The 26,809-nt window shown below is 37.6% G+C and overlaps 1 protein-coding gene across 2 annotated transcripts in view; it reads right to left on the bottom strand.

Annotated features, from left to right (window-relative positions):
* Positions 1–26,809, bottom strand: part of LOC141541558 (RNA polymerase-associated protein CTR9 homolog) — a 101,790-nt gene that overhangs the window by 38,514 nt on the left and 36,467 nt on the right. The window contains exon 5 of one of the 2 annotated variants that reach the window (XR_012481837.1): positions 662–8,635. The exons of the other annotated variant lie outside the window; for it this stretch is intronic. The gene's annotated coding sequence lies outside the window, so the exon portion shown is untranslated. Of the gene's footprint in view, positions 1–661; positions 8,636–26,809 lie in introns of those variants that run through there. 2 annotated transcript variants of the gene reach the window in all.

Raw genomic sequence — 26,809 nt, 5'->3', positions numbered from 1 at the left:
CAACTTGCACTGGAAGGCATCTGTTTGTCCCCTACATGTCCCAGCGTCCTCTATCTGGATCTCCTCCCTGTCCCCCATCCCCTACCTAGCATCATGCATAGTTTAGGATTTTAGCACTGAAAGGTAATTCCTAGGACATAGAGTCCAGCTGCTAACCAACTCATGAGTCCTTTTCTCTTTCCAACAAGTGATTATTCAGCCTACTCTCAAAAACTTCCACTGACTCACTGCCTTCATTCTCTGAGATCACCATTTTATTTCAAGCTTGATGCAATGTCTAGTTCTAAACATTAGGAAATTATTATTTCCTGACTAAAATATGTTTTTGGGGGACAGGGATCATCTTGATTTTTTTGTTTGTTTTTCCAGCACCTATTCAGCACAGAGTAGGTGCCAAATAGATAGATAGATAGATAGATAGATAGATAGATAGATAGATAGATAGATAGATAAATGAATGAATAGATAGATAAATAAATAAATAGACAGACAGACAAATAGATAGATAGATAGATAGATAGATAGATAAATGAATGAATAGATAGATAAATAAATAAATAGACAGACAGACAAATAGATAGATAGATAGATAGATAGATAGATAGATAGATAGATAGATAGATAAATGAATGAATAGATAGATAAATAAATAAATAGACAGACAGACAAATAGATAGATAGATAGATAGATAGATAGATAGATAGATAGATAGATGAATAAAACTCATTTATTTTCATTCTGAGTCTGATTTAAAGACCTGATTTTGGAAGAGAAATGCTTAAGGAAGAAGCCTTCAGAGGAGAGATGGTCAACTTCCCAGAATTCCCACTAAGTATGGAATGTGTGCATTTCTCTAGAAACCACAAAAAAAAACAGAGATATAAAGTTAACAGGGACCTCAGAAGCAACCCAGTGCATCACTATCTTGCTGATGAGGAAACTGAGGCAGAGAAAGATTGCATTACTTTCCCCTCAAGTCCCTCAGGATTTGAATCTAACTCATATGACCCCAGAGCCAGTTTCCTTCCCCTGTACCATGTAATCACCATGTCTTCACTGATAATGAAGGGTTTCTCCAAGGATTTGATCTGCTGAGAAACACAACAATGTACATGGAGAAATCATAAGATCATTAGAGAGTCCCCAGAGTTTCTAGCTCCTTATTCTATGGATGAAGGACCCAAAGACCAGTCTGGTTAAGGAACTTGTCTGAAATTAGTCAAAAAGTATGTGACAGATTTGGATTTCAAGTCCAGACTGAGTCCAAGTGCACTATTCTTTCCAATGCAACAGAGCTGCCATTTTGTCTGCACATCCCCAGCATCTATGATTGTGTCTTGCCCTTAGTAAATGCATGAAAAACGTTTGTTATTTCTCTTGAATATCTCATCTTCTGCCATCGTTTGGAGCTTTCTTGGCAGAGATACTGATGCTGTTTGTCATTTCCTCCTCTACTTTACAGATGAGAAAACTGAGGCAAACAGGATTAAGTGACTTCCCGAAGGTCATACAACTAGTAACTATATAATGCCATATTTCTACTCACAAAGATGAGTCTTCCTAACTCCACACTCTATCCAGATTTTAGGTTACTCTTCTTGAAACACTCTGTATCCCATCCATACTAAAACATGGTGGCCACCCACCCACAATATTCCATCTCCATTGCACAGCTGTTGTTCTCGCAGATTGGAATTTGCTATCCTGTCAACCATAATCTCTTAAAATCACCAGCTTCTTTCCAGGTCCCATTCCAGAGGCATCATCTCCTCCAAGAACCTTTTCCTAACCCTGGAATAATAGGGAGTTTGCTCTGAATTGGAATTTGCTTAACTCTGAGAGCACCAAAGCCCATCTTAGAATTTAAGCAACTCTTTAAGACTATTCATTGTGGTTTATGCTCAGATATGTACTGGTAGAGAGAATTTCCTAATGGATGGTTCCCTAAAACAAAGGTATCCTTGGTAATATTTAACAATCAGCTCTCTGAAGGGAGGGGAAGTATTCATGATGACACACATAAATTTAATCCAGATCATTACCTTCCCCAATAACTTTCTTAAGTCTAGAAAGTAGCAAAACAATAAATCAAATCCTAATTTACAACATTTTACTTTTTCTAAGGTGAAAATGCCCAAAGTAAAAATTTTTAATCTCCTTTTGCAAGCTGATAGGAGCACCAGCATATTCCTGCTTTCTTCTACAAAAATCACAGGTTTGCAAAAGGGGAACCATCCCCAGCACCTGGCATATAGTAAATAAATACTTAGTAAAATCTTGTTGAATTAAACTGAATGGAAAGAATGATTCAATAAAGGCAAGCCAGGATTTGATTATATGAAGGTTTGTCGTTCAGGAACCTTAAGTCTAAACACAGATCCCAAATTGTTAAAGTATGGAAAAGGAAGAGATGGGAAGAAAGGACTTTTAGCCAAAAGATGTAAATTAAGTCCAAGATGCAGGTGTTTAATTAGGCAGAAGAAAAAGACAAGCTATGAAATAAACAGAACAGCACCAGAAAGGTCCCACAACATGGTGGTCATTGGTCATCTAGTCATGGTGGGGATAGTATTGAAAAGTTAAGAAAGAGCTCATGGAGACATGGGATTCAAAAAGGGAGCTCAATCCCAGGAGGACAAGGGAAGAACTAAGTTGTGAGAAATCTGGGCTGCCAAGGTCAGAGGGATGCCAGGAGCAGAAGCGACCTTTCTGAAGATTCTTTGATTTTCGTCAACCTGGGACTGACCGCAGATGTTGGGGTAAAGCCGGTCAGTCCCAGATTGAGGAAAACCAAATGAGTTCCCTAGCTCAGAAAGTGTCTAATTCAAAGCATAGATGTTTGGATCAGTGATTCCACTAACATAAGGAACATCTATTGGATGAAAGTCCATCTACCAATAATAATGGCACTCTACAGTGAATACTGAGAACTTTGTTTGCAATGCACAGTACTGATTATTGAGGACAATGAGAATCATTGAGATTCACCCAGAGAACTGAAACTTAAACATTTCTTAAAAGGGTCTTGCCCAGGATCACATATCCAGGCTGTCAGAAGCAGGACTTAAACTCAAGTTTTCTTGGTTCCAAAGCTAACCCTCTACAACCTCATACTGTCTGTCATACTTCAGTAGCCTTTCTACCCACTGAGCCATCCAACCTCTAAAGTCCCAAATGCACTTGCTCATAAATGGCTCTACAGTATCTTCAACAAGATGTCATCCAGCTTTTATTTAAAGATCTTCTTTCAGACAAGCTTATTGCATTTCTAGACATCTCTCTTAGGACATTTCCCCTTGATCCTCAATTTGCCTCTTTATAACTTTTCCTCATTGCTCTTAATTCTACTTGTTGAGACCAAGAAAAGGCTTTGCTTCCTCTCGTTTATTCACCCACCCCATGTCTTCCTTTTGCAGACTATTTAATCTGAATTCCCTTTTCCTGTGTTTTCTCTGACACAGACATAAGATCCTTCACTGTTCTGACTGTGCTTCTCTGTGGGTTCTCCTGTTTATCAATCTGCTTCATAAAATGTGGGTGCTAGAACGGAACACAAGAGTGCAGATGGTGACTTTGGTTTGTGGCCATTTGTTCATTCAATAAACGTTTTTGAATAATATTTAATTTTTTTCCAATTTCATGTAAAAAAATTTAACATTCATTTTGTTCAAGATTTTGAATTCCAAATTCTGTTCTTTCCCTCTCCTCCCAGATTCAACAAACATTTACTAAATAATTCAGGGATCATTTTTCTTGATCTAATGAGATAGTATTGGTAAAGTGTTAGGTTCTTACTAAGTGCTAATGAGATAATGAGATATTAGGTTTTTCCTAAGTGCTAACAATTCTCTAGTTCCGGCATTTACTGGGAGTTTTACTTGTGAACTCCTGGGGAGGAGCTTGCATGCTTAGGAGGAGCAAGTTCATTGGTTGAAGTAATTTTTCCCAGAAGCCCTTGCGTTATCCCACGCCCATTCTCTGGGAGCATAAAAGAGGGCCACAGTCTGGACCAGATTTGAGGCAGCTCTCTGGAGGAAGAAGTCTCTCCTCTAGACCAGAGAGTGATCGGCAGTTTCTGGAGACAACAGCACATTACAGTAAAGCAATTAGAATAGTGACTAGAATAGAGGAGGTGCCCCACAAGTGCTTGCGATTATTATTATCAGTCCCTGGGAATTAAAAAGAAACTAAATCCTTCTCACCATTACCATAGGATAGAGGGAAATGATCCCTCATTTGTAAAGATAGACTGAGATCATAGTATATCCCTATGATGATGGAGAAGCTGGGTGACACAATGGATAGAGCACTGGACCTGTATTCTTGAGTTGAAATCTGGCCTCAGATACTGACTGGCTTTATGATCCTGGGTAAATCACTTCAATTATCTTTGACTCAGTTTCCTTGATTTAAAAGGGAATAGTTATAGTATCTATCTCCTTTGATTGTTATGAGAATCAAACAACATAATAATTTTTAAGTGTTTAATATAGTGTCTGCCTCCTAGTCAGTGTTATGTGTATGCATACAGTTAATAATGATGATGATGTTCATGAAGATGATGACAATGATGATAAAAATGATGACTGTAATGATGGCGATGATGATGATGAAGAAGAAGATGATGATGATGATGACATGGATGCATGGCAATTACACATCCTTCATATTTGAAGGCAAATAGCATATGTTTGTGCATTAAGAAAGTTTATCTTAAACGATAACAGGAATCAACCAACCCTCTCCCCCCCACAAATTTGGTCCAAATCCTATTAGACTCATCATCATTGTTTTTTTTGTTTTGTTTTGTTTTGTTGTTTTGTTTTGTTTTGTTTTATATTAAGTCATCATTTGCATACAATATTTATCAATTTAACATCTCTTTGGGTCATTCTATTTTGAATCTATCTGTAATTTAATCCAGGAAAATCTCCAAACACAACTCAGTCTAGTTTGTGCATCATTTCTCATTAAAGTCCTCATATTCTCCCCATTTCACCTGATTCAAAAGGAAAGCACACTCTCATCATGGTTTAAACATGAGTACTGAATGAAAGAGAAAGATTAAAAGTACCACACAGAGACTCCCCAAGTGGCCACTTGCCACTCAGCAGATCTGACCACACTCAGCAGCAGTCATGGCTCCCTCAAGGTCTGAGTTCTCACATTTCCTCTTCCTAAGGAAGCTCATGGTCCCAGAAGCTCCTGGCAGATGAGGAAAACTAGCACATTCCCCTCATGTCATAATCACGAGTGCTGGAACCCCTGACACACTCTTCTGTTTCTAGACAATCCATCCATGGAATCAAGGACCAGGCCATCTCCATCTTTTCCCTGAAATCCTTTAGCTGTTAGGTACGCCATCTCTTCTCTGGCTGGATTCTGGCTGGTCTGTGCCTCTCTTTCTCCATCTCTCCTACCCTCTCTCACTGTCTCTGTCTTTCTCTCTGGGTTTCTATCTTTTAGTCTGTCTTTGCCCTATCTTTGTGTTTAAGTCTCTTCAGTTTATACTGCAAAGATTAAGAGAAAAAGATGGAAACAGAGACAGAGACTGAAACAGAGAGACAGAGAGAAACAAAGAAAAAAGACATACAGAGAGACAGGTGGGAAGAAGGGAGAAAAGGAGGAGGTGGAGAAGGAAAGGGAGTAAGAGAAGTAGGAAAAAAAGAGTAAAGCATGATAGAGTCAGGGATACAGAGAGACCACTAAGCTGTCACCTTGCCCGGGCTTTTTTTTTCTTTCAGTAGTCCTGACCTATATGGTCCTGACCTATATGGTTTTCTGGTCCTGGTCTGACTTGATTCTGACCCTGCAGAAATCCATTCTCTTGTCTCTGTCTCTCTGTCTCTCTCTCTGTGTCTCTCTGTCTCTCTCTCTCTCTCTTTCTCTCTCTCTCTCTTTCTCTCTCTCTTTCTCTCTCTCTCTCTCTTTCTCTCTCTCTGTTTCTCTTTCTCTCTCTCTTTGTTAAGTGTGATAATTCACAACCTTTCCCCTCACTTTTTTGATTCCCAGTACTTCTTGATCATGTGATTCCAAGGTTTACAGGTTCAGAGATATGATGGGAATCTCCCATAACAGGGGAAGGATATGCAATAGAGATCTGGCCTCATAGAACAGGGCTACAATGGATCTGGAGCTGGAAGAAAGGTTAGGGATCACCTAGCCCAACCCAGCTCATTTTTCAGATGTGGAGTCAAGGCCTGGGGATGTTCTATGAGTTGTCCAAGATCACCCAGGAAGTAACTGTATGAACCTAAGGTCCAAGCACAGTCACCTGATACCAAAAATCATAGTACTTGCCTCTGTTTCCCACTGCCCCATCCTCTTCCTTTTGTAATTCAGTTGCTTTGCTCTTGCGAGTCTGGGCAAGCTCTGCTCCTATGTTTAATCAAGTGAAAGGCCCTGGCTAACATCTGTCTCAAGAGAGAGGAGTGAGTTTCTTGGGCCCCAGGGAATTCCTAATGAGAACTTGGCCCCCTGCAGGTGAAGAACAAGGGTATCTGCACCATAAACTGCCTTCACTAGTGTCTACATGTGGCAGAGGAAAAATTTGTTCATGGGAAACTTGGAACCCGAGGGTCTGTGCAGTCCCTGCCTCTTCTGATGCTCCATGATACAGGAAATGATGGCCAAGCCTTAACAAGGACCACAAAGAGAGTCATCTGGAGTCCCACTGATGAAATCCATGATATTTCTGGGCACAAGAAGTAAAAGTTAGTGTTCATATTTCAGTCAGTTTTTGTGTTTGCAATAGTATAGGAAGCTCCTTCAAAAGGAAATCCCCTCCATCTAGGGAGATCAGGAAGTCTTCTGAATCATAGGATGGTGGAGAGTTGTCTGAAGGCCTGAGAGACTGAAAAATTACTTCCTTGACCCAAGTCACACAGATGTTTAATGGGATAATCAGATCTAGGTCTCTGACAGCAGCATGAACCTGGAAAAATTACTATAGCTTCTCTGTGCCTCAGTTTCCCCACTAAAATGAGGCATTCCATACCAATAAAGTCCCTGTTACTATAATTAGAAACAACCCATCAATCATTCCCTAAAATTAGTTGGAGATTCCTCACCAAAAAAAAAAAAAAGGCTTCCATATGGGCTATGGTCAGTCCTTTTAAGTCTCCGTGGGATCTTGTTCACCACCCAGGGCTGCTCAGGAGCGAGAGAGAGATTGGAAGAGAGGAACTTGGCATTTCTCTTCTGAAACCAAATCCCTAAAAGGCAATAAGGTCCAATCAAGCACTGAATATCCTTGCAGTCTGAGGTACTGGGTTCAAATCTAATGAGTCTGTAACATCAGAGAAGGGATCGATTCTCCCTAAATGTCCCCATCTATAAAACTATGATATTGACCTTCAAGTTCCCTCCATTTCCCCAGCATATGGTCCCTCTGGGAGACATAGATATATCTCCTTTGTATAAGACAAAAGCCTCTGTGGATCTTCTCACTTGGTAACAGTCATTGGGATCAGGTTACTCAGAGACATTTAGGGACAAAACAACCCAATTAATTTGATGGAAAAAGGGACTACACTGGAAAACAAAGCCATAACTAATGACCATTTCTATAATGTTGGAAAGTTTACAAAACTCTCAAAAACCTCAAGACTTGGAAGGGGCCTCAGAAGCCATCTCAACCTTAACAGGGATCCCTTCTATGAAATGCCCCCAAATGGAGTGGTCTTATATCCTGCCCACTTGAGAGAGAACATCACCTCCCAAAGCAGCCCATTTCCCTTTGGGATATTCCTTTATTGTTGGGAAGTCTGCCTCTCTTTTTCCCCCTCCCCCATCATCCTGAGTTCTGTCTTTTGAGGTTGAGGAGAATGAGGTTGATCCCTTGTGTTCCTTGAACAGCTCTTCAAATCTTGAAGATGACATGTTCTCCCATCCACATCCTTTGCATCTTCTCTCCTTCAAATTAAGCCTTCTCCATCCAGGGAGGGACAGATTTAGAGTTGGCCAGATGGTCCAACATTCTAACTTGTTAATCAGAGAGATTGTCATTTAGTCCAAGTCACTAGGAAACAAGTTCAGAACTGGAAACAAAACCAGGTCTTCTTTAGCGATCCTGGTGAATCATATTCTCTAGACCATCTCTTCCCATTCTTTCCATCTTCCTTTTTGATGCTATCCAGCTTATCAGCGTTCCTCCTAAATGATGGCACCTAGACTGAACTTTTCCCAATTTGGTCAACCTGAAGCCATCTTCTCTTCCTGGAAGCTATTTTCCTCTTTAGGCAAACCAAGATTTTGTCAACCAGATTACCTAACAATAATAGCTTTTATTTATATAACACTATGAAATTTGTAAAGCTCTATACGTTTGTTATTTCTTGTAATCCTCACAACAATCCTGGGAGTTAATGCTATTGATATCTCCATTTTACAGATGAAGAAGGAAAAAAAAATTTTGCTTTCTCCAATATCATACATAGTGTCGGATTCCATGTTGTATCCCCTAGTAGAATATGAGTTGCTTCAGGGCAGGAACCGTTTCCTTTTTATTTTGTGACCCCTAGCATCTTCAGTTGGCTTAATGGAACAAAGCTTTGGGCACCATCTTTCTTGATTGAGAAGTTTTCTGTTGATTGTTTCAGTTTATGTCTTTGGAAAGGACTGTCACATTCAGAGCTGAAAGAGACCAAGAGGTCATTTTCTCTAACTTCTTCCTTTTCCAACCAGGGAAAAAACACATTCTATGTGGCATCTGACCATGTGAACTCCTGTCTGATAACAGGTTAAAACATCAGAGGATGCTGAGCAAGAGAACTCTGCCCCCTCTCCCCATTAACATCTTGTAGACTCTTCCTTCTGCTCCTGAGATTCCATCCCTCTTTTTTATGAAAAAAAATTAATTTGCAAAAATCTTAATAGCTGTTTCTTGCAAAAACTGCCTCTGCGTCCCCATCTCTGAGAATCCCTTAAAAGTGTGGTTTTTATTCTATCCAGACAGCTCCGTTATTTATCATCAGCTTTGTTTTCTAATGTTTTAACACTTATTGTTTACTGTACTTGAATTGATTACCAATATTCTCCAAGGTTTTAGTAGCTTTGTGGTGGCTGTGATTCACGATAGGATGTAACTTGGAGATGAATGGGTCTGGGGATCAGCTGCTGCATAATTATTGATGTTGTCTGCTGCAGTGGGGAGGGAGCACTGAAGCAGAACATAAGAGAAAGAGGGTCCAGATCCCCCTTTATGCCTCATAAGTGATGCAAACTTAGAAAATATTTAAAGACAGTATGTTCCAGGGGAAAGGGCACTCGCTCTGGAGGCAAAACCCTACTTTGGGTGATTTCCACCTAAGAGACCTTGGAAAAGTCCCTTCACCAATCTGGGCTTTAGTTTCTTCATATGAAAAATGGAGAGTTTGGACCAGATGCCATCTGCAGTTTCTCACAAATCTTATGTCCCTCCAAGGTACCTCTCAGAACTCAATTTATAAACCTGTATTCTCAAAAGTTCTGTTCATCAGAGCTAACCCATGGTCTTGCTTGAGGGGAAAAGGATGGACACAATGATCTCTGAAAGCTCCAACCTGCTCTAAGATGTGGTATTTCACACCTACGTTTTCAGAAGCCAATAGCGACTGATGCTTGCTACTCCATAGTAGAGTCTTCTGGCTTTCTTTTCTGTATGTCTTAGATTCAAAACTGATGAACTCATAGGAGCCCAGATTCAGAGCAAGAAGAACCTAGTCCAGCCTTTGCATTTTATAGCGGGGGCAGCAAAGGTCTAGGCAAGGTTAACAATTCACCCATGATCATACAAGTGGGAAGTGCCAGAGACTGGATTTGAGGCTGGAATCTCTATTCCAGAACCCAAATACATCCTTTTTCACTGTTCCAGTTTCCCAGAAATATTCTTCCCGTCTGTCTCTCCTTTGAAATGTTCTTTTCCTTCTTTCTTTTCTACTTTCCTTCTCAACCTCTCACATTTAACCCCTTTTCTTCACCCTGAAATTATTTTGTTATATCCAAATAACATACAGAATACGTGTGTGTGTGTTTATATATATATATGTATATCCGTATTGTATTCACTAATTATATAAGTAGAATATACAGGTATCTATAGACATGTACACATAAATATGTATTAATCATTTGTCTGCTTATATATAATTATAGCTGTATTTATTTATTGCTCCTTTCCATCTATTTATTTCTTATTTCTTTTTTCTTCTTTGTCATGAGACTAGCAAGTGAACTCTATGTCACCATTTATTCTGTCTTTATCCTTATTCTTTTCCTTTCATTTCATTTTTTTCTTCATCTATTTCCTTTTTTAGATCATTGACTATTCTTTTCTTCTACACATATCTCTATTTTCTATTTCTAGTTTACCAGTCTTGGTGGGGATCTTGACTCAATCCATGAGGGTCTTGAATATAGTGGAAAGTACATGGTCACAGAGAGACCACACAGAATTCATCCCCATATCCTGGGACTAGGACTAATAGACTATGAGATCAATCAAAATCTAGGACACAAATCTATGAAGGACTAGAAATGACTTCATGGAGAAAGAGGGGGTTCTTACAAGGTGCTAAGTTGGTTGTCTAATTAAGCATGGTACTTAACAGTTCTCTAGTTCAGAGTTCACACCTTTCACACCTTTAAGAGTTCACACCTTTAAAAGAGAATATAAAAGGACAATCCCACTCATGGACTTCAAGGAGATTCACAAGCCAATCCACAATCCCACTCTTGGAAGAGATTCAGAGTCAAGATTCATTCCCACTTCCATGTTTGTGCTAGATGGAGACATTCGGACAAGAGCACTCGGGAACCAAGGAGAGAGGAAGGCCTCCAGAAAACTAGCTGAGCCCCAAGTGAAGGAGATAAGATTTTGGAAGAGACAATAAAGGATCTGGACTTTAACTCCTGGCTGCATTTGCAATGATTATACTGAACTGAAACTAAGGCTGCCTCCAGAAGCTCTCCAAGAAATCTGCTCCAAGAGAATGATTATATTTTAGAGAAGAGAACATCACAGGGAAGCAAATTTCAGGAAGGGGATTTAGAAGAAGAAGATTATAAACAAAGAAAATGTCCACAGGCTCGGTTGAAACAGAAAATAGCAGCCAAGCAGTGAGAGGTGAAAGGAAAGGGCCTACAAGTGATGGGGTCTTAAGCTTGAAAGCTGAAAAACCAATGAGAAGAATTGAAGTCTCTTTAGACATCTGAGAATCACAGCATCTAAGAGCAATGAAATCAAGTTGACCAAATTGCCCCATCTCACTTAAAGTGTCAAGATGCTAAGATCTTGTACCTTAATGTTATATAAGTCCACTTCTATATTGAATCAATAAACTATAGATTTTAGTATGTGGGGAGAAATGTCTTTGAAATTCATTAGCTGAACCACAGTGACTTGTGTAAGAAATGTGCTCAAATGTGTTGAGGAACCTTGGTTATGCCCTGTTCTTTTACAAATGATAAGCCAATCTGAAATTTAAAGATTAGAACAATTGCCAATAAGGAGGAAATGTTCTGTCAAACCCTAAAAAAGAATCTTGGAAGAAGGGAGGAGAAGAACACCAGCCTCCAACTTAGTCTCAGTCCTCTCCCCACTGTCTTCCATGGAAGCTTTCTACTGGTTTCCTACCATTTAAAATCTAACACCCTGAAATCACTAATGTCAGTGTTAGCATCCGGAACAAGGACAGACTCGACTAGGGAGAAAGGGGATATAAAGGTTCCACAAAGAGCCCAGTAGACAAGCTCCATTATGCCCAAAGAAAACATTTCCATCTTCACTGGCATGTATATATTATTTCAATGTTTGTAAAGTGCTTCTTTAATATTATCTTATTTTATTCTCACAATCACTCTGGGAGATAAGTGTTATTATTATCTCTTATTTTAAAGATAAAAACTGACACAAAAGTTAAATGATTTGTCAAGACTCACACCCTTAGGAAGTGTTTCAAGATGAATTTGAACTCAGATCTTCCTGGCTCCAAAAACTCCATTCATTGCACTTTCTAGTTGCAATGAACTCAAAAACTCCAGCCAAAAGATTTCCAGGACTAAGAGCCATGCCCTTTCCACATTTCCTCTAAATTTGAACCTTTTTTTCCTGTGGACTCTATAATACTTGGAAAATGTGTCACAGATTTTTGGGGGGTGATGGGAGAGAATATATGTACCCAGTATTCTTACTACACCACTTTCAAAATATTCCTTTATAAAAGCTAAGTAAGGGACTTCCGGCCAAGATGGCGGCGTGGAGGCAGACAGCTGCTTGAGCTCCTCGTTTTCTCTCAGAACTTACTTCATGACAAGCCTCTGACTTAATGCTTGACCCAGAAAGAAATCCACAAATTATCACCAAGAGAAGACATCCTTGAAAGTCGCCAGAAAAGGTCTGTGTTTGTTCGGGGGAGGGTCAATCAGACTGGGCGCAGACTGAGGGCAGACAGCCAGAGCAAGACAGGCAGCTCACACAGCTCAGACCGGAGGGGGAGGGGTGTGATCTCTGTCGTTTTTGTGAAAGGGCTTTTGCCCCAGTGTGGATGCTCCGTCTTGGCAGCAAGCCAGGAGCGGAGGAGAGGGTGTAAACACTGGAGGTGAAGATTAAAACCCCAGAAAGCCAGCGTCTCTCAGAGCCCGGCCACCCCCAACCCCCACCTGGACTGACTCGGTGCGTTCTCGGAGCCTCAGAGCGCAGACTCAGTACAGTCATTGCTGTTCTGTTAGTGGCTCTCTGCTGCCCTACCCCCAGTCTGTAGAGGAAGCCCATTAATACCATCCAGCCCTATCCCCCGCAAAACAGACCAATTGTTTCTCTTGTCAGTTTGTTTTCTTTGATTCCTACTCTGACAAAATGAACAAAAAATTCAAAAGGGCTCTAACCATTGACAGCTTCTGTGTGGAGAGGGAGCAGACTTCAAATGCTGAAGAGACTAGGAACAGAATGTCTCCAGATGTATCCCCTGGGAGGGATATAAGTTGCTCCTCAATACAAAAGAACCTCATAGAGGAAATCAAAAAGGCTCTCACAAGAGAGCTGGAAGAGAAATGGGAAAAGGAAAGGGAAGCTTGGCAAGAGAGCCTGGAGAAGTCATCCCATGCATTCAAAGACAGAATGGATAAAGAAATCAAATCATTGAGAAACAAGATTAGTGAGCTGGAAAAGGTAAACAACTCCAAGGAAAACAGGATTAGAGAGCTGGAAAAAGAAATCAGCTCTCTAAAAAATACAATGGAAAAAAATTCCATAGAAGATAAAAACTCAATTGGACAATTACAAAGAGATATAAAAAAAGTGAGTGAAGAAAATACATCATTGAAAATTAGACTGGAACAAGTAGAAATGAATGACTCAAGGAGAAACCAAGAGGGAGTCAAGCAAAACCAGAGAAATGAGACAATTGAAAAGACTGTCAAGTACCTTACCAGAAAGACAACAGACCTGGAAAACAGATCCAGGAGAGACAATTTGAGAATAATCGGACTCCCTGAAAAATGGGAGGAAAAAAAGAGCTTGGACACCATTTTCGAGGAAATTATCAAAGAGAACTGCCCAGACGTTTTGGAAACAGAGGGTAAAATAGACATTGAGAAAATTCATCGATCACCTACTGAAAGGGACCCTAAAATCAAAACGCCAAGAAATATAGTGGCCAAGTTCAAGAACCATCAGACAAAGGAAAAGATATTGGAAGCTGCTAGAAAAAAACAATTCAGATATGGAGGATCCACAATAAGGATAACACAGGATCTAGCAGCGTCCACATTAAAAGAACGCAGGGCCTGGAACATGATATTCCGAAAGGCTAAGGAACTTGGTATGCAGCCAAGAGTGACTTACCCAGCAAGAATGAGCATCATTTTCCAGGGAAGAAGATGGACATTTAACGAAATAAATGAATTCCATCTATTTTTGATGAAAAAGCCAGACCTACATAAAAGGTTTGATCTTCAAATACAGAACTCAAGAGACTTCTAAAAAAGGTAAAAAGAAATCTTGAGAACTATACTTCTGTCAAAAAAAAATGTAAAGAACATATGTACAATTTGTCTTAGAAACTAGAGGTGGAAAGGAGATTATATCATAAAAAAGTATAAAGTGGTGGTACTACATCTCATGAAGAGGCAAAGGTAACCTATTATATCTGAGAGAAAGAAAGGAGGGAGATGAACATAGCGTGTATCAATAGACATATTCGATTTATGGTGAAACTTCTTCCACTTCATTGAAAAGTGAAAGGGAAGGAGTAAGCTAAGGGGAAGGGAATACAGTAATTTCGAGGAAAAGGGATAAAATAAGGGGAGGATCTTTAAGGTGGGGGAGGGATCCTAAAAAGGGAGGGCTGTGAAAAGCAAGTGGTGTTTACCAGTTTAATACTGGATAGGAGGGTAAAAGGGAAGGAAAGGGGAAAAGCATAAGCAGGGGTTAATAGGATGGCAAGCAATATAGAATTAGTCCTTCTAACCATAAATGTGAATGGGGCAAACTGCCTCATAAAGAGGAAGCAGTTAGCAGACTGGATTAAAAGTCAGAATCCTACTATATGTTGTTTACAGGAAACACACCTGAAACAGGATGAGACATTCAAACTAAAAGTAAAAGGGTGGAGCAGAATCTATTATGCTTCAGGCAAAACCAAAAAAGCAGGAGTAGCCATCCTCATCTCAGATCAAGCAAAAACAAAAATTGATCTAATTAAAAGAGATAAGGAAGGGCATTATATCCTGCTAAAGGGAAGCATCAATAGTGAAGCCGTATCAATATTAAACATGTATGCACCAAGTGGTGCAGCATCTAAATTCTTAAAAGAGAAATTAAGAGAGCTGCAAGAGGAAATAGATAGCAAAACTATAATAGCGGGAGATCTCAACCTTGCACTATCAGAATTAGATAAATCAAACCACAAAATAAATAAGAAAGAAGTCAAAGAGGTAAATAGAATACTAGAAAAGTTTGATATGATAGATCTTTGGCGAAAGCTAAATGGAGACAGAAAGGAATATACTTTCTTCTCAGCAGTTCATGGAACCTATACAAAAATTGATCATATACTAGGGCATAAAAACCTCAAAATCAAATGCAGTAAGGCAGAAATAGTAAATGCATCCTTTTCAGACCATAATGCAATCAAAATAACATTTAATAAAAAGCCAGGGGAAAATAGACCAAAAAATAATTGGAAACTAAATAATCTTATACTAAAGAATGATTGGGTAAAACAGCAAATCATAGACATAATTAATAACTTCACCCAAGAAAATGACAATAATGAGACATCATACCAAAATGTGTGGGATACAGCCAAAGCAGTAATTAGGGGAAGTTTTATATCTCTACAGGCCTACTTGCATAAAATAGAGAAAGAGAGGGCCAACGAATTGGGTTTACAACTAAAATTGCTAGAAAAGGAACAAATTAAAAACCCCCAGACAAACACAAAACTTGAAATTCAAAAAATAAAAGGTGAGATTAATAAAATTGAAAGTAAAAAAACTATTGAATTAATTAATAAAACTAAGAGTTGGTTTTATGAAAAAACCAACAAAATAGACAAACCCTTAGTAAACCTGATTAAAAAAAGGAAAGAGAAAAAGCAAATTGATAGTCTTGAAAATGAAAAGGGTGAACTCACCACTAATGAAGAGGAAATTAGAACAATAGTTAGGAGCTACTTTGCTCAACTTTATGCCGATAAATTTGATAACTTAAATGAAATGGAAGAATACCTTCAAAAATATAGCTTGCCCAGATTAACAGAGGAAGAAGTAAGTAGTCTAAATAGTCCCATCTCAGAAAAAGAAATAGACCAAGCTATTAACCAACTTCCTAAGAAAAAGTCCCCAGGACCAGATGGATTTACAGGTGAATTCTACCAAACATTTAAAGAACAACTAACTCCAATGCTATGTAAACTATTTGAAAAAATAGGGATTGAAGGAGTCCTACCAAATTCCTTCTATGACACAGACATGGTACTGATACTTAAACCAGGTAGATCGAAAACTGAGAAAGAAAACTATAGACCAATTTCCTTAATGAATATTGATGCTAAAATCTTAAATAAGATATTAGCAAATAGACTTCAGAAAATCATCCCCAGAATAATACACTATGACCAAGTGGGATTTATACCAGGAATGCAGGGCTGGTTTAATATTAGGAAAACTATTAGTATAATTGACCATATTAATAATCAAATTAATAAAAACCATATGATCATCTCAATAGATGCAGAAAAGGCATTTGATAAAATCCAACATCCATTCCTACTAAAAACGCTTGAGAGTATAGGAATAAATGGACTATTCCTTAAAATAATAAGGAGCATATATTTAAAACCTTCAGTAAACATCATATGTAATGGTGATAAACTAGAACCTTTCCCTGTTAGATCAGGAGTGAAACAAGGTTGCCCACTATCACCATTACTATTCAATATAGTACTAGAAACTCTAGCCTTGGCAATAAGAGCCGAGAAAGAGATCCAAGGAATTAGAGTAGGAAATGAAGAAATCAAATTGTCACTTTTCGCAGATGACATGATGGTATACTTAGAGAACCCCAAAGACTCTGCTAAAAAGCTATTAGAAATAATTCAGAATTTTAGCAAAGTCGCAGGATACAAAATAAATCCACATAAATCCTCAGGATTTTTATACATTACCAACACAATCCAACAGCAAGAGATACAAAGAGAAATTCCATTCAAAATAACAGTCGATAGTATCAAATATTTGGGAATATATCTACCAAAGGAGAGTCAGGAATTATATGAGCAAAATTACAAAACACTTGCCACAAAAATAAAGTCAGATTTAAATAATTGGAAAGACATTCAATGTTCTTGGATAGGCCGAGCGAATATAATAAAGATGACAATACTCCCCAAACTAATCTATTTATTTAGTGCTATACCAATCAGACTCCCAAGAAACTATTTTAATGACCTAGAAAAAATAACAACAAAATTCATATGGAAGAATAAAAGGTCGAGAATTGCAAGGGAACTAATGAAAAAAAAGTCAGAGGAAGGTGGTCTAAGTGTACCTGATTTAAAGCTATATTATAAAGCAACAGTCACCAAAACCATTTGGTATTGGCTAAGAAATAGACTAGTTGATCAGTGGCATAGGTTAGGTTCACAGGACAAGATAGTGAATAAAAATAGCAATCTAATCTTTGACAAACCCAAAGATCCCAAATTTTGGGATAAAAATTCATTATTTGACAAAAACTGCTGGGAAAACTGGAAATTAGTATGGCAGAAACTAGGCATGGACCCACATTTAACACCACATACTAAGATTAGATCAAAATGGGTCCAAGATTTAGGCATAAAGAACGAAATCATAAATAAATTGGAGGAACATGGGATGGTTCACCTCTCAGACTTGTGGAGGAGGAAGGAGTTTGTGTCCAAGGGAGAACTAGAGACCATTATTGATCACAAAATAGAACATTTTGATTACACCAAATTAAAAAGTTTCTGCACAAACAAAACTAATGCAAACAAGATTAGAAGGGAAGTAACAAATTGGGAAAAAATTTTTACAGTTAAAGGTTCTGATAAAGGCCTCATCTCCAAAATATACAGAGAATTGACTTTAATCTATAAGAAATCAAGCCATTCTCCAATTGATAAATGGTCAAAGGATATGAACAGACAATTTTCAGATGATGAAATTAAAACTATTTCCACTCATATGAAAGAGTGTTCCAAATCACTATTGATCAGAGAAATGCAAATTAAGACAACTCTGAGGTATCATTACACACCTGTCAGATTGGCTAAGATGACAGGAACAAATAACGATGAATGTTGGAGGGGCTGTGGGAAAACTGGGACACTGATGCATTGTTGGTGGAGTTGTGAAAGAATCCAACCATTCTGGAGAGCAATCTGGAATTATGCCCAAAAAGTTATCAAAATGTGCATACCCTTTGACCCAGCCATACTACTACTGGGCTTATACCCCAAGGAACTACTAGAGAAGGGAAAGGGTCCTGTATGTGCCAAAATGTTTGTGGCAGCCCTTTTCATAGTGGCTAGAAGCTGGAAGATGAATGGATGTCCATCAATTGGAGAATGGTTGGGTAAACTATGGTATATGAATGTTATGGAATATTATTGTTCTATAAGAAATGACCAACAGGAGAAATATAGAGAGGCTTGGAGAGACTTACATCAACTGATGCTGAGTGAAACGAGCAGAACCAGAAGATCATTATACACTTCAACAATGATACTGTACGAGGATGTATGCTGATGGAAGTGGATTTCTTCAACATAGAGAAGAGCTAATCCAATTCCAATTGATTAATGATGGAAAGAACCAGCTACATCCAGAAAAGGAACAATGGGAAATGAATGTAAACTGTTATTTTTACCTTCTGAATCCAATTCTTCCTGTGCAACAAAAAATTCGGTTCTACACACATATATTATATCTAAATTATACTGTAATATATTTAACATATATAAGACTGCTTGCCATCTGGGGGAGGGGTTTGGGGGAGGAAGGGAAAAAATCTGAATAGAAGTAAGTGCAAGGGATAATGTTATAAAAAAATTACCCATGCATATGTATTGTCAAAAAATGTTATAATTATAAAATAAAATAAAAATAAATTAAAAAAAAAAAAAGTACAATAAAACATAGTTAATGCTAAAAAAAAAAAAATAAAAAAAAAAAAAATAAAAGCTAAGTAAGTCTAGCTAATAACCACCAGTAATCACTAGAGTAAATACACTGATGGGAGCTCAAGGCATCAGCATTAGCATGAGGTCAGGTTAGACATGTTACGTTTCATGTTTTGTTGGTACACCCAGAGGAAAACTAGAGGTAAAAGAGGGTTCAGTGCTAGACAGAGTCCTGGAGCTGATCACAAATGTAACAAAGATCTGCAAACTCATATCCTATGAGAACTATTTGAACAACTGGAAATGATATTCCTGACATAAAGATGGACCTAAATCCAGACAAGATAAGATAAATGTTCCCTACCCAGAGTCCTGAGTTCCAGGAGTTGAACACTTGCTTCATTTGACCCAAGAAAGCAGATGTGGAGATAACTGGTAGAAATTGTACATTGGAAGACTTGGGATTGATAAAACAAAAAATGCATCAATATGTCTATCTCCAAGGAGAATGGGCTGCCTAAGGAAATAGTGGTTTCCTCTTCACTGGCAGTCTCCAAACAGAGGCTTCCTGACCACTTATCAAATAGTTTAGGGGCCATTTTGTTCAGATACAGTTAGGGCTATGTGGTCTCTCAGAGCCATGCAAGCTCTGATAATCTGCTATGCTGGCTGTTAAGCATTAATTGATCATTAACTAGAAATGACAAAGAATACTGCTCTTAACAATGCTTAGCAAGTTCTGAGAGACATCTATTTGGTTTTAAATATGCAAATTGACCCTTTCTGACTGGTCGTTTTTGTATCTTACTTGTAATCCCACAGTTCCCCTGAATCTTTCCCTATGTTCAAGACACATTATGGGTATGGAAAGACGAAGACTCAGTATCATAGCTCATGAACCAACTTTCTCCAATCCCCAGTGTATTTCTTGTACTTGATATGCATAAAAATATCTTTCAAGTACATATATATATATACATACATATGTATATATATATATATACATATGTATGTATATATATATATGTACTTGAAATATATATATATATATATATATATATATGTAGGTCAAAGATAAAGACATTTAATTAAACAGAATAACAAAAATACACAGAATTATTCAGATTACCTCACAAGTAGTAAGGGAAAGAACATAGGGAACACATGTGACCAGATAACCATCAAGAAAGAACATTCGTATAGGATACAGATGTGGTAGGGGCAATTCACACTTGAATCACTACATTCATTGATGTCTTCTAGTGATATAAATGAATCCTCTGATAGGAATCTCTTCTGCTCCTGCTCTTTACTGGAAATTTTTCTCAGCTTCTCCCCATTATAATCTGCTGGTTTCTATCTATTTTGCCCCTGTAGAGGAATGGGTCTGACAGCTCTTTAGCTTTAATAGCCTCCAGAATTGTCTGCATATTTGTGAAGCAAATCCCAGCCAGCTACATCCAGCCAACCATATAAGACCATAAATACAGTAATACCTTGTTTTATTTATTATTTATTTAATTTAAATATTTGTTAAATTAAATAATTTAATAATTATTTATTGCTTTTTGCAGTCATTACATTTTTTATAAATTGAAATTTGTGGCAATCTTGCATCAAACAAGTCTACCGGTGCCATTTTTCTAACAGCTTGTGTTCATATCCTTTCTCTATCACATTTTGATAATTCTCACATTATGTCAAAGTTTTACATTTTTATTATATCTGTTATGATCTTCTGATCAATGATTTTTGATGTTACTATTTTAGGTCACCATTAACCACTGATTTAATTGATAACTGTTGTGTATGATCCACCAATGGGCAGTTCCAGTCTCTCTCCCTCTCCTTCTTATTCCATAAGACATCACAATCAGGCCAATGAATAACCCAAAATGAACTCTAAGTGTACAAGTGAAAAGGAAAAGTCGATTGATGTGGCAAATATCATTGTTGCCTTTCTTTAAGAAATGCCCACAGCCACTGTACTCTTCAACAACTACTACCCTGATCAGTCAGCAGCCATCAACATCAAGGCAAACTCCTTCACCAGCAAAATGATTCTGACTCTCTGTAGGTTCAGATGATGGCTAGCATTTTTTAGCAATAAAGCACTTTTGTAATTAAGGTAAATACATTTTAAAGACATCATACTATTATGTGCTTAATAGACAACAATATAGTGTAAACATAACTTTTATATGCACTGGGAAACCACTGACTGTGCTTGTCTTTATTACATTATTTGCTTTATTGCAATGGTCTGTAATGAAACCCACAATATCACCAAAGTAGCTATTTTAAAAGTTGTATTTAGAATTCCTTTTCCAAATCACTAGTCTGTATCCCCTTGAAATCATCGCCACCTAACAAAATTATAAAGGAGCCACTCCCCTATATAATGCTCCCCAAATCTTCTCTGTTGCCACAAAAGGCATTTCAAGAGTAAAAAGGGGAGGGACTGAGTGAAATGAGCAGGACCAAGAAATATACTTCAACAACAATACTATATGATGATCAATTCTGATGGACGAGGCCCTCTTCAACAATAAGATGAACCAAATCAGTTCCAATAGAGCAGTAATGAACTGAACCAGCTATACCCAGCAAAAGAACTCTGGGAGATGACTATGAACCACTACATAGAATTCCCAATCCCTCTATTTTTGTCCACCTGTATTTCTGATTTCCTTCACAGGCTAATTGTACACTATTTCAAAATCTAATTCTTTTTGTACAGCAAAACAACTGTTTGGACATGTATACATATATTGTATTTAATTTATGCTTTAACATATTGAACATGTATTGGTCAACCTGCCATCTGGGGGAGGGGGAGGAAAGGAGGGGAAAAATTAGAACAAAAGGCTTGGCAATTGTCAATGCTGTAAAATTACCCATGCATATATCTGGTAAATAAAAACTATAATTAAAAAAAAGTAAAAAGGGCTAGTTACAACTGATGGAGCTGGCAGTCTTTGCCCTACTTTTAAGCAACCAAATTTTCCAGGGTCCTTCCATGTTATTGAGATACAACTTTTGGGTGTCTAAGCCCAGTAAGCCCAAAGATTCAGTGCACCAAAAACATTAACCTTTGCTGCTACATATCAAGCTAGAAATCATTCATCCAACAAAGCACAGGGCAAAGACCTGTGGAAAACCTGTGGTCTTTTTTTTTATTTCCTTATTTTACCATTTCCTCATCCTCTATTCTGTCAACTTTAATATATATATACTAGATTCAGGTGGCAGGTGTATGTGCATAGTCCTTTATAAACCTTAAAAAATAAATAAATAATGCCCATAAATCTTTCACCCACTGTACTTCTGTCAAAGGCTGTCCAGATGTGTGAGCAAAAGAGATTTCCTTAGGTCTTAAAAAACTGGGTCCACTTTAATATCTGAAAGAGAAAAGAATTCTCTGTGTCGAGTGAGAACAGATATAAAAGGGGCTTGGGGTGGGCTGAGGAGCAGGAAAAATTGACTCATGGGAGGAAATCATTCTCTGATGCAGTGTCTTTTACCAGAATGTTTGTGCAAAAAGACACTTTTGAAAATTCCTGGACCCTGGCTTTTTCTGAATCTGATTCTTCCTTTGCTATTGCCTACGACTCTACTATCTCACGCACTGTTGTGTTGTGATAATAAAAAAAAATTATTCAAATGATGTAGCAGCTATAAAGAGCTTTGCAAACTAAAACTTCAGTGCTTTTATTTATCATCACCATCATTATTATTAATCTTGTTCAATAGAGTCCAGATAGAAATTATCTGGGACAACTTACTACCCTGTTATTCTTTAATATTTTGTTCTCTGCAGATTCTTAAACAGATGGATGCAATAATTGCTTTTTGTAGGTGAATAAAAGTATTGGATTGTAAGTTCATCTTCTGAAGGCTTACTAAAAGCACTGTCAGGCCATTTGCAGTAGCAGACAGGATGATGGGGATGGTATGTACCTTATCCTTTCACATATGGTTTCGATTTCTTCTATGAGGTTCTACATTTTTCAATCTTTTGTTCTATGTAGTTTCGAGATTATAAGCATTGAGATGGCGACAGCTTTAAATCCTTGTTCTTACATTTTTTATGGATCTCTCATACCCAGGTGATTATGGGTAAGAATTTGGCCTTTAATAATGTTATAGTTTATTGCTTAAGTTTTCAAGAATATTTTGAAGTCTGTATGGATATCTGTCATCTATCACTTAACAAAAGATAAACAAATTCCAATTCCAGCCACCAAGTTATGTCTTGTGAGGTAAACAGTAGACACAATTGTGGGTTGCCTGTAGTTATGTGTTGTATAGTCTACTATTTCCTTGCTTCATCTGCTTTGATTACAGGTCCAGTTTCCTTAAAAAGAAAAAAAAAACTGCTGTAATTGGAATAATACTCTTTATTATTATTGTTTCATTCTTATATTTTCTGTGTAATTCACCTAGATTTATCTATTTCTGTTGTTGATATTATTATTATTATTATTATGTAATGGTAGAGATATATATTTACTGTTATCCAATACAGACTGTAACTTATCAGAGAATAAGATAATTTAAAGCTATTATTTAAAGCCAAAAGTTTATAACTGGGGTTTACAGACTTTCATGGATCTATGGAGAGATTTCAGTAGTATGGGAATTTCAATGGGAGAAAATTATGTGGTTTTTTTTCTGATTTCATTGGTTTCCTTTGCAATCCTGTTTAATTTATGAATTAAAAAAAATGAATCTGAGAAGGGATCTACAGGCTTCCCAAAGGAGTCAATAACACCAAAAATTTAAAAGTCTCTGCTCTAGGCCAAGCTTTTTCTCTGACAGAGGAGAAAACTCATACCCAGAAGAGCTAATCTCTTCCCCAACTTTACAGAAACCATAAATAAAGTATAAAATGTTGTCACTCATGAATAGAATGAAGTGGAACATCCTTTGGAATTATGATCATGAGAAGGTCAAGCTATCAAGGACCATTCTTGGTTAAGCCCTTCATTTCACTCAGGAGAAATCTATGGTAAATTACTTGACTAAAATCTCCTTATTAGAATCTGAACCCAATCCCCTGATGCCAAATTTAGTGCTCTCTCCCCTGCCTCTGCTCCAGAAATAGACCCTTCTAAAGAGACTAAACTTTTAAAAACCTTTAATTTTTTAAAGAATACAATCAAAGGCAATGTTTCTGTTCTTGCAACTAGTCCCTGGAAATTTTCATCATGGTAGGAAACAAGAGAACAGTATTGGGTGGGGGTAAGGGGAAAGAAAGGTGCCTCAACCTCTGACTGTTTCCAATCTGCTGTTCTGGCTAAGTCTAAGAAATAGCTGAATGGCCAATCTTTAAATCAAGTGGAAAGATGGCTTGATAGGATTCCAATAAAACACATGAATCACAATGGCTATCCCCATATAATTAATCACCAGCCATTCCAGGAACATCCTGAAATGTACTGAAACTCTCCATCACTTGCATACATCCTGGATTAGACCCCAGGGGTTATTTTGTCAAAAGCAATTTCATTCTCCATATTGGGATATTAAATTGCTCAGAAATCTTCCACATGTGATGGCTTCAGCTGTGTCAGTGAGAATGGTTAAAGGCACAAAAATCAATTCAGTACAGATTATTTTAACAATTGAACCCTACCCACTATCTGGTTGCTGTCTCAATTAAAGACAACATGTATATTTCAAACACCTACTATATAGTAAATACTGTCCTAGGGGGTGGGAGATACCAAAAAAGTACATTTCATTCTTTAGAAGATGGAAGAAGCAACAGGAAGAATGTTCTTGTCAACTTCTTAAGAAAGGAGAAAGAAGAGAAATAAGATATTCAAAAGAAAATTAGCTCATCACTTCAGAGTTTGTGACAGATTGGTCAGTTGGTTGGTTATTGCCCTATATGCTGAGGAGGAATAAAATGCCATCATTACATTGGGATCAAGTGAATCCAAATGTGATTGATCAAACAATATGGTCTTGGAAATCGGGCACAAATGGGTCATACACTTAAAATAGAGAGAAACATACACTTAATCTGACATACACATACATAAAGAGTAGATTCCAGAGTACTGATAGAATAGATAGAATTTAGTGACCAAAGTGTACAAAGGAAATTTGCACAAGAGAAATGAGAAACTCACAAGACAAAAATCTTGATTGTAGAATCAGAATCACAAAATCACAGTGCTAGGAGGGACCTAGGAGGGCATCCAGTACAACCCATTTCTCAATAAATATCCCTTCCACAATCTCTTCCACAAGTGGTCATTCCACCTTTGCTTGAAGATCTCAAATAATAAGCGATCCACTACATCGAGAGAGCCTATTCCTCTTAGAGAGAGTAAAGAAGCTTTTTTTGTAAAGAGAGGGGAGTGAAAAAGTTAGCTATACCAAGGCTAAATCTGCCCTTTTGTTCTTCCTCTTCATTGTATCTAATTCTGTTTGGGGAAAATAAATCCATCTTTCCTACCCTTCAAATATTTAAATCAATTCCCCTGCTACCTCCAACCCTGAATCTTCTCCACTTTAAGCACACCCAATGTCTTCTAAAGCTCTTTCTTTAGCATGACTTTGAGTCTCTTCAATAATCTAATTACCATCCTCCAAGTGGACTCTAGCTAATCAATATCCTTCCTAAATTGTCACTCTCAGAAATGAAAATTTATTCCAGATTGAGCCAATCAAGATAGAGAGGAATAGAGACAGAGTCAAAATAGTGGAGTGAAGTCAGGAACTTGCCCAACCTCTCCCCCAAACTACTCCAAATTCCTTTAAATGATGACTCTAAACAAATTTTAGAGCATCAAAATACCAAAAAAAGACAGAATAGAACATTTTCCAGCCAAAGGCAACTTGGAAAAGAAGGTCTGTGATACTAAGGTGGAAGTCCAATGTGCAATCCCAGTGCAGAATGCACCAGCACAGTCTCGGTCCAGGCCCGATCTCTGCATCAGCGGCAGTGCTGGAGTCTTCCAGACATCTCATCCCAGAGATACCAAAGAGAATTAGAGAGTCAGAAGAAAAGGTCAGTAGAACCAGAGTGCAAATCTAGCACAGTCAAAGCACAGGCCCAGCCCCATCCCCAGCTCTTACCTGGACCACAGCATCATCACCAAGGAACCTCTGAATCAGCAGTAGTGCTGGAGGCTTCTGGACCTCTCAACCCAAGGTCACCAGGAAGGATTTTGAGGGTCCTAGAAGGAATCTGAAAACAGCTACACAAAACCCTGAAGCTCAGGACAGTACACCTTCCACCCTGGAAACCAAACCCTACTTTTAACAAAGAGATAAAAGCAGAGTACTAGGCTAGGAAAATGAGAATACAACAGAAAAAGTTTCTGATCATTGAAAGTTATTATAGTGACAAGGAAGATCAAAACACATACTCAGAGGATGATAGCAAAATCAAAACTCCTACATCCAAAACCTCTAAGAAAAATTAGAATTGGGCTCAGGTTATGGAAGAACCAAAAGAAACTTTGAAAATTAAGTAAGAGAGGCAGAGGAAAAATTAGGAAAAGAATTGAGAGGTACAAAAGGAAATACAAAAAGCTAATGAGGAGAAGAATGCCTTAAAAAGCAAAATTAGCCAAATGGGAAAGAAGGTGCAAAACCTCACTGAGGGAAATGATTTCTTAAAAAGCAGAAGTGAGCAAATGGAAGCTAATGACTTTATGATAAATAAAGATACAATAAAGCAAAACCAAAAAAAATGGGAAAAAACGGGAAAAATGTGAAATATCTCATTGGAAAAACAACAGATCTGGAAAATAGATCAAGGAGAAATCACTAAAAAATTATTTGTCTACCTGAAAGTCATGATCAAAAAAAAGAGCCTGGACATCATCTTTCAAGAAATTATCAAAGAAAATATTCTAGAATTAGAAGATAAAATAGAAATTGAAAGAATCTACCAATTACCTCCTGAAATAGACCCTCCAATGAAAACTCCCAGAAATATCATATCCAAATCCTGGAATTCTCAGGTTAAGTAGAAAATATTGCAAGCATCCAGAATGAAACAACTGGAATATAGTGGAACCAAAGTCAGGTTAACACAAACTTTAGCAGCTTCTACATTAAAAGACCAGAGGGCTTAAAATATGATATTCTGGAGAATGATGGAGCTAGAATTGCAATCAAGAATCAACTACCCATAAAAACTGAGTATTATCCTTCAGAGGAA

This window comes from Sminthopsis crassicaudata, chromosome 4 (genome assembly GCF_048593235.1).
Source record: "Sminthopsis crassicaudata isolate SCR6 chromosome 4, ASM4859323v1, whole genome shotgun sequence".
Lineage (NCBI taxonomy): Eukaryota > Metazoa > Chordata > Mammalia > Dasyuromorphia > Dasyuridae > Sminthopsis > Sminthopsis crassicaudata.
This window is presented reverse-complemented; position numbering and strand designations above follow the sequence as displayed.